The 15,124-nt window shown below is 51.8% G+C and overlaps 1 long non-coding RNA gene across 1 annotated transcript; it reads left to right on the forward strand.

The window, feature by feature from the left end:
* The first annotated feature begins 12,471 nt into the window (after positions 1-12,471).
* LOC311582958 lies at positions 12,472-14,790 on the forward strand. The gene is made up of 3 exons (XR_014774330.1): positions 12,472-12,604; positions 13,473-13,661; positions 14,559-14,790. It is a non-coding gene; the product is annotated as an uncharacterized lncRNA (long non-coding RNA).
* Positions 14,791-15,124: the final 334 nt, after the last annotated feature.

Raw genomic sequence — 15,124 nt, forward strand, 5'->3', positions numbered from 1 at the left:
AGCAAACACCATCTGCATATCTTTGTGTGGGTTCCAGGCTTTTTCTTTATGAGAACAACCCGCTGCTCTGGTCCTCACACAGGTGGACAAACACCTAGGGAACCCTCAAGCCCCGTGCAACGTGGGAACAGGCGCCATGTCTTCAGAGCCCAGGCCAAGGCCATGCGTCCTCACCTGTCTGCTGCAGGCATTGTCACACACTGCTTGCAGCTCTCCCACCCCCACCCCCCACGGCCCTTCCCAGGTGACCTGGCTTCCAGAAGGCTCAGAGGTGCTGCCTCCTGCAGCCAGATTGGAACTCAGGTTTCTTCACTTGGCACTTAGTCTCACAGATCAAACAATTTAAAATGGATTCAAAGGAAAACTCGAAAACAGTTTCGGGATATCTCATCAAAGGGTGTTGTGGGCCACTGACTGGGCCTTCGGTGAGGGAGGCCACTGGCCGCCTGGGAGGTGGCTTTTCCTTTGGCCATGTGGGTTCTGGGGACAGGTGTCAGGCCGCCGGCCCTGGCAACAAGTGTCTTGACGTGCCCTCGTGCCCTGTCTCTTCCCCTCCAGAAATCATTCCATTTTTACCAGAGGAAGATGACATTGGTACGCATTCAGTCCCAAAAGGCGCTTGGGGAACACTTGGCTGCAGTGCTATGTGTGGGTTTCTGTCTGTCTGTTTGTTTGTTTTGTTTTCACATTAAGAAAAGGTGGCTTGCCAGGCGGTGATGGCACACACCTTTAATCCTAGCACTCAGCGAGGCAGAGGCAGGTGGATCACTGTGAGTTTGAGGCCAGCCTGGTTTACAAAGCATCCACGACAGCCAAGGCTACACAGAGAGTCCCTGTCTTGATTTTTAAAAAAGAGAAGAAAGAAAGAAAGAAAAGAAACGGTGGCTTTCACAGTGGTTGGAGAGTTCTCCAGACATGAATGCCAGGCCTCACATGGGGCCCCATGCTGCTGCTGCTGCTGCTGCTGCTCTGGTGAAGAAAAGGCAGGAGGCTCTGACAGTATCATATGGGTGCAGAGCTGGGTAATCCGATTGTCCCAGGTGCCTCAAGGCAGCTGAGTCACTGTGGGTGATAGATTACCCAGGGGAGCAGGCGTCACCAGTGGGGGCGGGGTAGTGTAACCTGGAGTCCTGCAGCATCTGGTAGTTGTGGGGCCAGCAGGTGTCACCAGATCGGTTCCTGTAGAAAGGACAGACAGGAACTCATTGCTGATGCAGATCCGTGTGGCTCCCTCTGCAGCGGTAGTTAACCCTGAGGCACCTCGCTGGAGCCTGCAGTTTCAGGAGGATAATGCTGGCCACGTGGAGGGAGGTTAGCGTTTTTTTTTTTCTTTTCTCACTCTCTTTGATGTAATTGACAGTGCTTTTCGGAGTGTGTCCAGTTCCAACTAATTCCATTAAAAAAAAAAAGCCATAAATTCAGTCATCAGGCAGAGAGTGGCAGTTCCATACACACAGGTGGTTAGAGGGTTTGTGATGCTGTTCTGGGCATTGTTAAGGTTTTAGCCTGGGTCCTGGCAGTCCCCCAGATCAGGAGGCTGATTAGAGAGAAAAAAATCTCAGTGAAAAGCAGAGAAAGGCAATTTAGCCAATGAGGCTGTGCTGGGAAGAGGAACAAAGAATCTGTCAGAACCCAATTTGGCTTCAGGGTCCAGGTGAGGTTCGGGTTTACATAGAGGGCAAGCGTTGCTCACAGCTAAGAAGGCCGGGTGAAGGTGTGGTCCTGCCTGCCACAGACAGACCTGGCACAGACCGACCTCTCCTGTAGGGAGGTCTTATGAGGACTGTATGGAATCTCTCTTCCTGTGACATATGTCCCCTCTCCGGCTGAACCTGGTCTCCAGCCTTTTCCTTTTCCCAGTATGAGATTCCTGGGAAAATTCAACTCCTTGTGGAGCCTCTTTAAAGGAAGGGCACAAGTGACTTTTCAAAATGTCCCCCTCCTAGCCGGGCGCTGGGGGCGCACGCCTTTAATCCCAGCACTCGGGAGGCAGAGGCAGGCGGATCACTGTGAGTTCGAGGCCAGCTTGGTCTACAAAGCGAGTCCAGGATAGTGAAGGCTACACAGAGAAGCTCTGTCTCGAAAAACCAAACAAACAAAATGTCCTCCTGCCCAGATGGCTACAATGCTAGCCTGTTTGGGATCCCATGTGGCCTAGTGACCTGCCATTCCCTTACGTTCACTGAGTGATCCACAGTGGCCTTCCTTGTGAGGGGGCATCGGTGTACCTCCCTGAGCCACAGACACGGCCTGGCATGTCCTCCTTGCTACAAAGATTCAGAGGGCGGCTGGGGGTGGGGGGGGGAGGGGGAGGAGGCGGCTCAGCTGGTAAAATGTCAGCCATGCAAGCATACGGACCAAAGGCCAGACCCTCAGCACCCGTGTACAAGGTTGGGTGCAGTGGTGTGTGTGCCCATAACCCCAGGGCTGGAGGCAAAGGCGAGGATATCTGGGCTTCACTGGCTGCTGGCCTGGCTCGCTGGCTGAGCTTTGACTAGTGAGGGACATGGTCTGGACAGCATTACATGGAGAGCGATGGAGGAAACACTTGAGGTTGACCTCTCAGCCTCCACGTGCCTGAGGACACTTGGGCAGGGGAAGCCCTGTTGATCTGCATCAGCAGCCACAGATTGCAATTAGTGCCTGTTTGCACTTCCTACAGGAACAGACAGGTCTGGTTCAGCCTGCTGGCCTCGCTGCTCCCACATGGAGGACCCCGAATTGCAGGCTCCCTCCACACCCCACTGACGAGGCCTGGCCCCTTGGACTGTCAATCACACACAGTGACTCAGCTGCCTTGGGGCATTTGTGACAACCCATTCATGTCTGTTCAGGAGGTGAAGAAATGGAGCTTTCAGGGGACAAAAGAACCTACAACCCGGAAGGCGCTGAGGTGGCTGTGGAATGGCTCTGTCCTCAGACGTCAAGGAGAGTTTGGCCAGCTTCTGAGTCACAGGAATGCTTTCAGGTCACTTTCTGTGATGTGGTGTGTGCATGCGTGTGTGCATGTCTGTGATGTGTGTGTGCATGTGTGTGTGCGTATGTCTGTGATGTGGTAGTATGTGCATGCACGTGTGTGTGTGTGTGTGTGTGTGTGTGTGTGTGATGTGCCTGCCTGTGTGTATGCATGCATGTGTGTGTGTCTGTGTGGTGTGCCTGCCTGTGTGTGTGCATGTCTGTGATGTGTGTGTGCATGTGTGTGTGCGTATGTCTGATGTGGTAGTATGTGCATGCACGTGTGTGTGTGTGTGTGTGTGTGTGTGTGTGTGGTGTGCCTGCCTGTGTGTGTGCCTGCATGTGTGTGCCTGTGTCTGTGTGTGGTGTGTGTCTGTGTGGTGTGCCTGCCTATGTGTGTGTGTGCATGTGTGTGTGTGTCTGTGTGGTGTGTGTGTGTGTGTCTGTGTGTGTGCCTGCCTGTGTGTGTGCGTGCATGTGTGTGTGTGGTGTGTGTGTGTGTGTGGTGTGCCTGCCTGTGTGTGTGCGTGCATGTGTGTGCCTGTGTGTGTGTGTGGTGTGTGTGTGTCTGTGTGGTGTGCCTGCCTGTGTGCCTGCGTGCATGTGTGTGCCTGTGTCTGTGTGTGGTGTGTGTGTGTGTGTGTGGTGTGTGTGTGTCTGTGTGGTGTGCCTGCCTGTGTGCCTGCGTGCTATATGTATGTGAGTGGAGGCTGGAGGCAAACCTGGGATGTTCGTCCTTTTTTTCCCCTTAGTTTGAGACAGAGTTTCTTGTTTGCTGCTGTGTCCCCAGGCTGGCTAGCTCAGGGGCGGCTGGGAACTCTCCTGTGTCCAGGTCCATCTTGCTGTGGGAGGGCTGGAATTACAGGATGCACACGATAGCATTTGCCCTGAACTCAAGTCTTCACCCTTAAGCCGGGCGTGGTGGTGCACACCTTCAATCCCAGCACTCGGGAGGCAGAGGCAGGCGGATCGCTGTGAGTTCGAGGCCAGCCTGGTCTACAAAGTGAGTCCAGGACAGCCAAGGCTACACAGAGAGACCCTGTCTCAAAAAACCAAAAAAAACAAAAACAAAAACAAAAAAACAAAAAAAGAAAGAAAAGAAAAGAAAAAAAAAAGTCTTCACCCTTGTGTAGGAAGAGCTAACCTGAGACATCTCCCCAGCCTGCTTGGGGCCTTCTTGGGTGTAACTTCGTAGATGGCAGCCTCATGTGGTGGTGTCGAAAGGCTGACACCCCTGGTGGATGCTGGGAGGTGTGAGCTGCCTTCTTTACTCCTTTGGCATCATGGAGGAGGCAGCAGTGCACTGGGGCCTGGGTGAGAGGCCAAGAGAAGCGCTAGATGATGAAGCCATGATGCAAGCCTGGCACTGTGGGCTCGATCTCCGGAAGCCACACAATGGTGGCGGGAGAGACTCAACACCACAGAGTTGTCCTCCGGGCTCCACGTGTGTGCTGTGTTATGGCAGGCACCCTCCCCCAATTACAGGAACGATACTGAAAATGCAAGATGCCTAGATAAATTTGAATTGAGTTTCACACAAAACTAAACAATTTTTGGACAATAAAAGTATGGCATGGGCTGGAGGGAGGCTTAGGGGTTAAGAGCACTGTGTGAGTTCAATCCCCAGCAACCACATGGTGGCTCACAACCATCAATGCTGGGATCTGATGCCCTCTTCTGGCGTGCGGGTGTACACCAAGACAGAGCACTCAAACAAACAAACAAACAAAGTCTTGTATGACCATTGTAATACATTTATTTAATAAATAAAAGTGTTTAACACAGTAATACTGAGAAAGTATTAATTGGCTGAAATTCAAATCTTGGCTGAGCACTCAGTGTTTTTGTTTGTTTTTTGTTTTTTTGAGACGGGGGTGTCTGTGCAGCCTTGGTTGTCCTGGATTAGCTTTGTGGACCAGCCTGGCCTCGAACTCACAGCGATCTGCCTGCCTCTGCCTCCCGAGTGCTGGGATTGAAGGCGTGCGCCACCACGCCCGGCCTCTGAGCACTCGGTTTAACTGGCAGCCACAGTTTCAGGTGAGGCTGAAGTGGGCGGAACACAGCGTGAGGCTTCGCCAGCAGAGCAGGACCCTGGAGTGGGCTTGGCCCAGCAGCTCAGAAACCCTTCCTGAAACCGGCAGCTGCATCTACACGTGACAGACTCTGACCAGCTGTGCTTCTTGGACACGTGATTTTCATTACAACGTCCACAACCAATCAAAACGCAGAGCTGGGGAGCTCAGTCCCAGCGGAGACATCTACAAAACAACTCCCTCACCGAGGCTCAGGGAACGTTGCGGAAGAGGGCGCCAGTAAGAGCCAGCGGAACCCGGGCTTAGTTTGCCGTGGGACCGTGTCTCCCCGTAATGTCAGAATCTGCGCCCATAAGGCCCCAGCAGCATGAGCCAAACAAGGGTGACACTAATGAATGCGGCAAATTGGGCGGGAAAAAGCTCTTGAGGCCTGAACTGTACACAAAGAACTGTAGGCAGCTGAGGAAGGCTGGGAGTGGGGGCAGTGGAAACATACATACAGGTGACGTTACACAGACTGAACGGGTATACATATATGCATGTGGATACATATATGTATACCGTGTACACATATATGCATGCAGTAACAACTAAAAAGGGGGACATGAATTCAAAAGGAGAGTGGGGAAGGGCTTGGAGGGAGGAAAGGGAGAAATGTTGTAATTATAATCTCAAAAAACTTAAAAAAAAAAAAAAAAAGGTTTTTACTGGTCAAGACAAACCCAGAGCCTTCACACGCAAGCCTGTAACTTCCAGCTTCTTCCTCACTTCATGTATTGTGTGAACGTGAGGTGTCCCCCACGGGCTCGTGTGACGCCTTCCTGGTCATCACGGGCTGTGTGCCTTGAAACTGGGGGCCAAGGAAAGTCTTCGCCTAACTTGCCTCTTCCAAGTGTGTCACCGCATCAAAACAATGGGTGTCCAGGGTCTTGCTGTGTAGGCCAGGCTGGCCTTCAGGCGGAGTTCCTGGTGGCCCAGCCTGCCACGAGATGGGTGTTGGGATTACAGGCACTACATGTCTGGACTAATTCCTGGCATTCTTTTTTTTTTTTTTTAAGATTCATCTTTTTAAAAAAGGATTTAACTTTGTGTATGTGCGTGAGTGTGTGTCCATGTGTGTATGCCATGTGTGTGTATGTATGCCGTGTGTAAATGTCATGTGTATGTGTATGAGTGTGTATGTTTGTGTGTGTGCCATGGGTGGTGAGTATGTATGCTGTTTGTATTTGCCCTGTGAGTGTGTATGCACTATGTGCTTGTGTGTGTACATATGTATGAATATGTCATGTGTGTGAGTGTGTGTGTCATGTGTGTGTGTTGTGTGTCTGTGCCGTGTATGCTTGTGTGTGCATGTTTATGAATATATGTCGTGTGTGTATACCATATGTATGAGTGTGTGTGTGTGTGAATGCCGTGTGTGTGTGTGTGTGTGTGTGTGTGTGAATGCTGTGTGTGTGTGTATGTGTATGTGTGTGTGTGTGTGTGTGTATGTGTGTGTGTGTGTGTGAATGCCCACAGAGCCCAGAAGAGGACTTTGGCGCTTCTGAAGCTTACGTTACAGGTGGCTATGTGCATCCCAGTGTGTAGTAATCAAGCTGTGGCCTGGGAAAGGCAGCGGGCCCTCTTAGCCGCTGAGCCATCTCTCCCTGGTCTGTCTGGCATTCTCAGGAGCAACCTGCTAAGTCCCTGAGACTTGATGATGGCACTCTTCTATCCGCCGGGTGTCCGAACTGTCAGGCACACGCACCTGCCACCTTGTGTGGTGGCATCACCCAGCCCGGTGACTCACAGCCCCTGCTGACCCTGACCTATTGCCTCTTCTGATCTCGCCACACGCCACATCATTGACTTCTTGGTCCAACAGCAAAAGCACCAAGAGTCTCCACACGACTGTCCTCTCCGTTTCTGTCTCAGGGCCCCCTTCCTGTCCTGTCCTATTATTGGCCGTCACTGTGTGGGGTGCCCCTCCCCTGCAGCCAGGCTGACCCTGGTCCCTCCTAGAGCCCCTGGCTCAGACGCTGGTGCGCACACAGGTGCTGCCACTTAGCAGAATTTCCTCAGTGCTCACATTGACACATGGAAAATGTGACGCTCAAGGATTATTATACACAGCTGAGACTGTAAAACTGCAAGTGAGACCCGGGCAGCAGGGAGGAGGGGGTTTCTCACCCACCCACGTGCTCTTGGTGAGGAGCCATCCCCCCATTGCGCCTCCAGGCAGCAGCCCCATGTGCTTAAGGAGACATTTCTGAGTGACTGATTGATTACTGAAAGGCTTGGCTCTTGAGCAAAGTAGTTTTCCCTCAGCTGAGCGCAGCCTCCCTGTTCGTAGTCTCTGGAGCTCAGAAGAAGTCTCTGGAGGCCCTGACAGAACCAGGTAGTTTCCAGTGTCCGAGAACCCTGGGGTCTGTCTGTGCTCAGAAGAGGAGGACGCTAAAAGCAGGAGCAGGAGAGAGAGAGAACATTTCTTTTTATCTGAAACAGATAGGTAAACTCCCACCCACCTGCCATATCTGCCCGAAGCCTGTTTTTATACTTAAAGCTTTCTAGGGCTTGATTGTGTTTTCAGTGGCTAAGTTGCATAGGTACTACAGAAGCAGTATGACTGTCAAATAGGAAAGCTTTACTATCTCTTCAGGAAATGTTTTCTGGGGGCTGGGGTCCATCTCAGGAGAGACGACTCAGCAATTTAGAGCTAATGCTGTTCTCTCAGAGGTTAGGGTTCGTGTCACCCTGAGTTTGATGCTAAGACCCACATGGCATCTCACAACTGTCTTTTACTCAAGTTCCAGAGGACTAAATGCTCTTTCTGGCCTCTGAGGGCATCAGGCATACACAAAGTGTGTGGTGTGTGTGTGTGTGTGTGTGTGTATGTGTGTGTGCACAAGTGCATGCGCAGCCAAATCACCTGTACACACACACACACACACACACACACACACACACACACACACACACACTATCTACTCCAGGGAACACAAAGACTGAGCATGGTGGTTCATGCCTGTAATCGTAATACCTGAGACACCGAGGCAGGAGGATTGCTGTGAGTTGAAAGCCAGTTGAGCTACATATTGAATTTGAGGCTAATCTGGGCTGCAGGGTGGGTGGGACTCTGACACACACACACACCCTTGTACACACGTACACTAATGTATTACTTCCTCTCTGTAACGGCTTAGGTTGGCCCCTTTACCATATGTCATATTTAACTTTTCTTTCTCATAACGCTATAAGGTTAAGGAATTGTTGGAGGTGGCCTTCAGCTGGAAGTAGGAATGCGGACAGGTGTTCTTTGAGGGTTACTGCCCGGCCCGGCTTCTGGCTCCAGCGTCTCGTTGTTTCCTGTTTGGTGCCGATGTAACGAGCTCCTGATCACAGAGAGTGACCTTAAACCAGGAAAGCCAAACAAACCCCTCCTGCAGTTACTTCTGTCAGGGATTTTTGTCACGAATATGAGAAAAGTAGCTAATTCGGGGCTGAGATGTGACTCGCTGGCAGAGTTTTTGCCTAGCGTGTGTGAAGCTGTGGATTTCCACGCGTAGCGTAAAGCGGGTGTGGTGGCGCATGCCTGTAATCCCAGCACTCAGTAGGGAAGGCAGGAGAGCCAGAAGGTCAAGTCATCCTCAGCTACACAGCAAATTGATGCTGCCCTGGGCTGCGTGAAACCTGGGTGATTGTGTGTGTGTGTGTGTGTGTGTGTGTGTGTGTGTGTGTGTGTGTGTGTGTGTGTGTGCGCGCGCACACCGCGCGCGCGCATGTGTGTTTAATGTAGTAAGCGCTGATAAGGGGTGGCTAATGTAAGTAGTCATGGATAAGTGTCAGTTTCAGATCTAGTAAGGTTCAGACTCAGGATCAGGCCCAGGTCAGCGTGATGGTGGAGTCGGCACTGCAGCTCTGAGCTCTGTAGCAGCTTGGGCTGTGCACGGCTCCTCCCGCAGGCCTGGTTGGGGAACAGTGTCTGTCCTGTGGAGCCTGGGAAGTCCCAGGTGCAGCCAGCATGCTCCACTAACAATGGCTTGTGGAAGGGACTCAGGGAAAAACATTCACAGAGGACGATGCCACCCTTGGGTGTTGGCATGCTACCCTCAACACCATGCTACTGTGTGTGCAGCAGGCTAAGGGTGGGTCGCAGAGTCCACCAGGACTTTCCTGGTTCCCACCATAGCTTTGCCTCTGGTGTTGAGCATGGGCTGTGTGTGCTATTTACAAGCTCATGCCTAGCTCAGTGTGCTGATTTCTCTTTGTCACGTGGTATGCATTTATTATCATTAAAATATTTTCTTTTTCCAAACAAACAAACAAACAAACAAACAAGAACACCAGGCAGTGTTCTTTAATCTCAGGACTCAGGAAGCAGAGGCAGGTGGATGTCTGAGTTCAAGGCTAGCCTGGTCTACAAATCGAGTCCAGGACAGCCAAGGCTACACAGAGAAACCCTGTTTTGAAAAACCAAACCAACCAAACAAACAAAACTCTTATGGTTTATCTATAATTAAGCCAAACTTTATAGCTGTGAATAAAGAATAGATTAAAAGTAGCACCAGAGGGGACTGGAGAGATGGCTCAGAGGCTAAGAACACTGGCTGCTCTTCCAATGGTCCCAAGTTCAATTCCCAGCAACCACATGGTGGCTCATAACCATCTATAATGAGATCTGGTGCCCTCTTCTGGCATGCGGTGTACATGCAAGTAGAATATTGTATACATAATAATAAATAAATAAATCTTGAAAAGAAAAAGTGGCACCAGCAGGGCTGGGGAGATGGCTCAGTGTTTAAGAGTATTTGCTGTGTCTGAACCCTTGAGTTTATATACAAAGCAGGGCAGGGCCATGCAAGTCTGTAAAGCACAGCTCGAGGCTCAGTGAGATGCCCGGTATCATGGGAACACAGAGAGTGTTGGAGTCCTACAACAAACACCTCTGTGCATGCATGTTCCTGCACATGTAACACACACACACACATGCACGCACACATGCCCACACACATGCATGCCCACATGCCCACACGTAATAACAGTAAATTGTACACAGACATACAACAACAACAACAGCAAACCAGCTCTTCCTCCACAGCCTCTCTTCCCCAAGGGAAGTCCCCAGTCTGAGGAAATGGTATGTAACGGGAGACTTCCCAACCTGAGAGACTTCCTCGGGCTCCAGAAAGGGAAGTGGAGTGCACAATGCTACCCCATAAACACCACCAGCACAGCAGAAACAGCAGGAATGTGGGAGTCGCCTTAGCCTCCGGGGTCTGAGACCCTAGATGCCTCAAACTGCATAGTACAACCCCCATCTCAGACGTCCCCTACACATGTGTCCATGATAAAGTTTAATTTATAAATTGGGGGCTGTAAGGGGTCAATAACAACAAGTTACCATTGTTCATCACCACCTTGGTATATAAGGTTTTGGTTTTTTTTTTTTTTTTTTTTTTTTTTGCATTTAAAACTAAGTTTTTAAAGTTCTGGCTGTCCTGCAACTCATTAGGTAGACCAGGCTGGCCTCCTAATTCACAGCGATTCTCCTGCCTCTGCCTCCCAGAGTGCTGGGATTACAGGCATGTGCCACTGTGCCTGGCTATGGTTTTTTGTTTGTTTGTTTGTTGAGCTAAATTTTGTACACCTTTAATCCCAGCATTCAGGAGGCAGAAGCAGAAAGATCTCTTTGAGTTCAAGGCCAGCCTGACCTACGTGGTGAGTTCTAGGAAAGCCAGGGCTACATAGAGAAACCCTGTCTCAAAACAAAAACAAAAATAAAATAAATAAACATGAAGCAGTTAACTTTTGTCTTTTATGTCTAATTGTTTTGCCCACATGTACATACGTGCCCAGGGCCTGTGGGGCCCAGAAGAGGGCATGGGGTCCATGGGAACTGGGGTTGCAGGTGCCTGCGCGCGGCCATGTTGGTGATGGGAACTGAGCTCTCTCTGCAGCCCTTTGTCTGATTTATTTCGTAGCTGGGCTTTAACTACCGCTATCTCTCAAGAAGACACTGAAGGATAGGGAGAGCTCACAGTAGGTAAAGTGACAGCGCCGAGTCTGAGTCTGGGCCCTTAACACCGGTGGGGAAAGCCAGGTGTGGCAGTAACCCCAGCACGTGGGCTGGACATGAGACGTTCCGATTCCCCAGGCTAAATGAGAGGCCTTGCCTTAAAGTAACAGTGTGGGAAAGTTATAGAGAAGGACACCCGTGTCAGCCCCTCTACACACACACACACACACACACACACACACACACACACACACACACACTCCCTCCACATTCAGAGTACACAGAGCGGCTCTGTTGTCTGAGGACCCGGAGGCAGGCCATGTGACAGTCAGTACTGGCACCATGCACTTCGTCAATCTCTCTCTGTTGACACTTTCCCAGGAGTCCAGAGGCTAGGGGGTTCACCTGGGTTAGGCTTCCCACATCTGGTCCTCCTCCTCTTTTCCAGAAGACAGGGAACTTGTGTTTTCGGATGTGCTTTCTAAAGGCCCCGAACACGCAGCCCAGAGCTTTCCCTCCCCTTTGTGCTCCGGGAGGGCAGGCAAGGACAGAGCGCCCTGGTTTGGCTGCCAGCTCTGCCTCTGAGGCTTCCCCATGGTGTCACACCCCCACTTGTGACTCTGAGGTGGAACTCTGGACTCTGTGATGCGAGGCAGACGCTCAGCACACTCCTTACTTTCTGTCTTGAGACGTTCCTCAGGAGTTGCCTAAGCTGACCGAGACCTCATTTTGCACACAGTCCAGCCTGGCCTTGAACTTACGATCTTACTGCCTCAGCCTCCTAAGTAGCTAGGACTACAGGCTTGGGCTACCTGGATTGCCTCCCCTTGGTTTTGATGTGTGTGTGGCGATGGTACTTTTTAATTAATCTTTTAAAAACTTTATTTTGTTTTTCTGCTCAGCATTCCTGGCCCCAGTGATAACAGGGCTTGTGAATTATGACCCAGGCAGCAAATGGTTTTAATCTCCCATGAAACAAAGCCAATGTGTTTTCTGTCCCTGGGGCTTCCGCCAGGCGGGAGCTACAGCTGTCTTGATATGGTGAACTCGGCTGACGTCAATGCAAGCCATGCCAGGCCAAGGGTTCCACTCAGGAAGCTTGTGATACTAAAACAAATTTGCATTTTTTCCCCCTTCACAGAACTCGGCTACCCTCTGCTCCACGGAGAGGCTGAGATGTTTTCTCTGGGCTCTGTGCAGCCCGCAGGCAGGCTGAACCGAGCCCCAGTTACCAAGCTTTTGGAAGGGCGACCTCTGCTTTTGTTCTTTATTTTCCTTTAAGGTCCAGCCAGCCGGATTCTCGCTCCCTTGCCCGAGGCTGAAAACCCTGGCAGGCCCATGCTTTTCTGCAGCTCTTAGGAAACAGCCTGGCCAATGGTCACTTTAAATGGAAAACAGTCCCAATTTGGAATTTCAGTGTTTGGGCCAAGATGTTAGTCAAAGCTCTAAATTCTAGCATCCCCGTTCCTCCCCTGCCCCAGCTGAGCCTGCTTAGGGATGAAAGCCGGCATGGGAAAGGGGCGAGGCCGGCTGCCCCCACTCCTGCTCCCCTGCTCCTCTGCTCCCCTGCTCCCCTGCCTCTCTGGCTCTGCTTCCCACTTCCCTTCTTGCAAGGTTGGAGGTAGGCAAGGGGCCAGAGGGCCAGTGCAATCTGACGGGGAGGGGGTAGGATGCAGGGCTGCGTTCTTTGAGTCTGGCTGACACAGACACCTGCCCTTCTCTAAGCCCACTTCTGTGTGGTCACTTGAGACTTTTGCCTTAGTCCCTCAGGCAGGTCTGGAACCCAGGCCTCTGCCAGACGAGGGCTCTGCCCCTGGCCTGCATGCCCAGCCGCCCTTCCACTTTCTGAAACAAGGTCTCAGTGGGCTGGCCTTGAGTGCACTCTGCAGCCCAGGCAGGCTTTGCATTCACGATCCTCCTGCCTCAGCCTCCTGTGTAGCCTGTGTCTACAGCTTACTTAGCGCTCTTCCCTGTGTCGTTGCTGCCCCTTTGTCGCCCATACTAGTTCTCTTGATCTGGATCTGGTCTGGTCTGGTCATGACAGGCTCTGACGTTCGCTCCTGGTTCTGACACTAACGCAGGCACTAAGTGGTCAGCTTGCTGTACAGTGTCCCCGCGGCTGCTGTAACAAGCTTGATCCCGTCAAACGATTGTTCGTTCACTCACGGTTCTAGAGGACTGAATTCTGAGAGGGCTTTCATCGGCCATATCCACAAAACTGCATTCCCTGCTGAGACCCAGGGTCCCTCCCAGCTGGTGACGGGGACGGGGTCAGGGTCGGGGGTGGGGGTTGTCTGACATTACTTAGCGGCAGTGTTAGGATTTGTATCATTCTCCCCTCGGGGCCTGTGTGTTTGAATGCTTGGTCCCCTGCAGACGGCACTGCTTGTGAAAACTTGCGCAGGTAGAACCATGCTGGAGGAAGTGGGTTGACGGGAGTGAGGAGTGAGGGTTGGACTTTTGCAATCTGGCCCTTTCTCCCTGTCCAGTCAGTGTGGGACGTGACTGGTCACCTCACGCTTGTGTGGCCACAGTGTCAGGCCACTGCTGCCACCCTGCGTTCCTTCCCCACCGTGATGATGATGATGATGGACTGCATCCTCTCAGCCGTGAGCTAGGAACCTTTTCTCCCTGCAGCAGCAGCTCCGGTCAGGTGTTTTGTCTCAGCCGCTGAGGAGGTAATTAACGCACGTGGTCTCCGTCTTCTAAGCACAGCAATCAGTGTTTTTAGGGCTTTTGCCTTGCACCTGGGATAACTGCTCACCTCACAGTCCTTACTCATGTTTGCTTTGTTGTTGTTGTTGTTGTAGTTTTGGTTTTTCAAGACAGGATTTCTCTGTGTATCTCTGGCTATCCTGGACTCACTTTGTAGACCAGGCTGGCTTCGAACTCACAGTGATCTGCCTGTCTCTGTCTCCCGAGTGCTGGGACAAAAGGCGTGAGCCACCACGCCCAGCCCTTAATCATATTTGCAAAGACCTATCTTCCTAAAAAACAAAATCAAACCAAAACCCCTCACACTTACAGGTCTCAGGGGTTGAACCAGGCCTCTTTGGGGGCCTTTGCCAGCCACCCCACTGCAACCCAATCTAGACTCTCTGAGGTCCTGGCTGGCAGAGGGCCTAGTCTTCTCTGCTCTGTGCTAAAGGGCACGCCAGGGTAAGCTCTGCCACAGTCTGATGTGCAGGGCCAGTCCCCACTTCCCTCGGGGGAGCATGGGTTTCTCCACAGACACATTCCTCAGAGAATCCTTCAGACTCTGATCCCCAGGCGGTCAGCATCTTCCATCCTACGGGGGAGGGGGCATGGCGCGGCTCCAGATTCTAGACCATTTCTTACCATGCTGCAAGCGGTGTGGCCCCCAGTGTGTCGCCTTTACTGTGGGGATAGTAGTGACCACAATGTCCAGGTTTGGAACCTGGGCTGTGTAAACTGCGGCCAACCCCAGGGAACCTAGAGGGGGGGGCACCCGGGGGTCGTGTCAACCACACCTTCCCCTGACAAGCCTGGGTTTGTGGGCTCCTTGTGGCTGCCGTTCTCCCTCGTGGCTGACCTTACTCTGTTTTCTTTGTCAGTTCCATGACGCAGACATTGTCACGCGGTCATGAGAGGCTAGTGACAAGTGAGGCGGCCACGGGCATCCTTCTTGGGACTCGCAGCTCATGAGGTGAGCTGAACCAGACCGCCCTCCCCCCCGGACTGTGCGTTAGCAGACTGTCATTTGATAAGGAGGTTGTGCATGTACAAGTGCCACAGAGATGGACAAGCTGGCTTGGGAACAAAACACACTTATCTTCCAGAACTCAGTCCAGCTTTTTTTGGGGGGTGGGTGGGGGTGGGAGGGGGTTAGAGGGAGAAACAGATTTGTTTGGAAGGCCCTGGAATGTTCAGATAATAAATCCTTTTATCTCCTCTTCCACCTCAGCGGTGGCCAGTCTCTGCTGCTAGAGGATGGATCAGCCTTGGTCTAAATTCCTTAACATCTGGGAACACACTGGACCTGGTGCCCTTTTGTCGTCAGGGCTCCACGGGAGAGCTGCAGTCCAGAGGGGAGGAACGGAGAAAGGCCAAAGATGTTCAAAACGACAGCCATCAAAGGCTGAGCTCGCTCACGAGGGTCTAGCAGTGCGCCTGGATTGTT

This window comes from Acomys minous (assembly GCF_964271855.1).
Source record: "Acomys minous genome assembly, chromosome: 14".
In the NCBI taxonomy this organism is placed as follows: domain Eukaryota; kingdom Metazoa; phylum Chordata; class Mammalia; order Rodentia; family Muridae; genus Acomys; species Acomys minous.